Source organism: Nematolebias whitei, chromosome 6, assembly GCF_014905685.2.
Source record: "Nematolebias whitei isolate Nwh7 chromosome 6, NemWhi1, whole genome shotgun sequence".
Taxonomy (NCBI): domain Eukaryota; kingdom Metazoa; phylum Chordata; class Actinopteri; order Cyprinodontiformes; family Rivulidae; genus Nematolebias; species Nematolebias whitei.
The window spans coordinates 9,961,960-9,963,969 of NC_056503.1; positions in this window are offsets into that span (position 1 = coordinate 9,961,960).

Genomic DNA, 2,010 nt, shown 5'->3' on the forward strand with positions numbered 1-2,010 from the left:
TATATTCATAGAATCTGGGGTTACAGTACGTAACCAACGTTTTATTTTCTCTCCACTGGCTTCCAGTCGATTTTAGAATTACATTTAAAATTTTATTATTCACTTTTAAAGCTCTCAATGGTCTTGCCCCACTATATTTGTCTAATCTTGTAGCTGTCCGTGAATATAGGAGAACACTGAGATCATCTAATACAGTTCTACTTTCTGTCCCAAAATCCACCTACAAACGATGGGGTGACCGGGCCTTTTCGGTTGTCGCACCCAGACTCTGGAACCAGCTACCTCAGGACTTGCGCACCATCACTGACATGGAGCATTTTAAGTCTAATCTTAAAACCTTTTTATTCAGGCAGGCTTTTAATACCTAGTAGGTCTTTGACAATTTTGCTGTTTTAATTGTAATTGTTTTTGTTTTTAACTGACTGATTTTTTATTCTTGTTTGTTTTTAACTTCTGTACTGTGCAGCACTTTGTGCACCTTTTGGCTGCTGGAAAGGGCTCTATAAATAAAGTTTGATTGATTGATTGATTGATTGATTGATTGATTGATTGATTGATTGATTGATTGATTGATTGATTGATTTTCTGACTAGCTTCAACATAATAGCTTAACAAAGAGTTGTGTCTTGGTGGAAGAAATTAAACCTGTTGCAAAAATATATATGTTTTAGGCTGACAGCACTTTTAGCTTTAGGTACTATATCTCTAAACTTTTTCTACTCAGACTAGTTTTGAAAAATGCATAAATATTGTCAGCAACATACTACACAGAGATTATAGTGGATTGTGTTCAACTGTCCCCCTCTTACAACGCTGTTATTGCTAGTATCCCTCAGCCCCCTGTGAATAGCATGCAGCCATTGGGGCCAGGATTTGAACCGACAACCTTCTCACTGAGAGGCAACAGCTCTACCAACTGTGCCACTGTACTGCCTTTGCACCTAACGCCAAGGTGTTCTATTTTAGTTTGTTCTTGTGCAGTTTAATTTATTACAGTAGTTCATATTGTGGTCTCTTTTTCTCTAAAAATTAGTTGGACAATTATTCTTCACTTTGAATCGCATCCTGTGTACCACGGTTTGCTTTTGGGGACTTTTCTTTATACATAAAAAGAAATGCAGCTAGCACCAAAGAAGTTTGTTTGTCATTTACCCTGCTGTAGATGATGATTGCAACAAAAAGTCTGAGTTTTTGTGGTCAAATTGTTTTCCACAAGCAGCTAATATAAGAGGTGCACTAAGAGTGATGGCTCATATCTCTTTCAAAATATCTTTTAACCTCCCATCCCAACACACAAAACAAGTCCCGACAGTAAAAGGAGCATTTTTACATGGGGAGTATACACCCAGAGGGAGGCTTATTGCAAGTGTGTAAATGTGTGTGGTTATGAGTGTGAATCCCATTATGTAAAAAGACCATGAGTAAAGATCCACTGTAGGTCATATTCATTAAGTTTATGTATTCTGGCAGGGAAAATAAATGACAGCCTAAATGTGTGACAACCTTTAGCAGCATTTACATGTATAAAACTCACTAATCGTTAAACTGCAAGTTTGACTGTAGAAGCATCAATAAACTCATTTAATGAGGGTGGTTCTAGTTTTCACATTTAGTGAGCAGTTCTTAAAACATCCACTCTGTATAAGAACATGTTACCACTATTTCCAATGAGCAAGTGAACTTGAGTTTAAACTGTACTTACTTTAGATAAGGTGTTAATTACTACATTACTGAATGCTTAGAAGAACTGCAGAATTTACAGTTAGATTCATTAAACCTGCACTGCATTACATTAAAATGACAGTTTAAAGTAAAAGTGTATTTAAAAAAAAGTCTATTAATAGTGTATTAAATTTGTGAAGGGAGAACAAGCTTTACTTTTCTTTGTCTACTGAAAACCTTGTGAGTTTTTGTAGAAACCAGGTAGTAATCTTACTTTAGTAATACAACAAGATTTTACCTGTTTTCCACTTTTATCCATGGTGTTGAAGATATTTTTGAATTAAAACT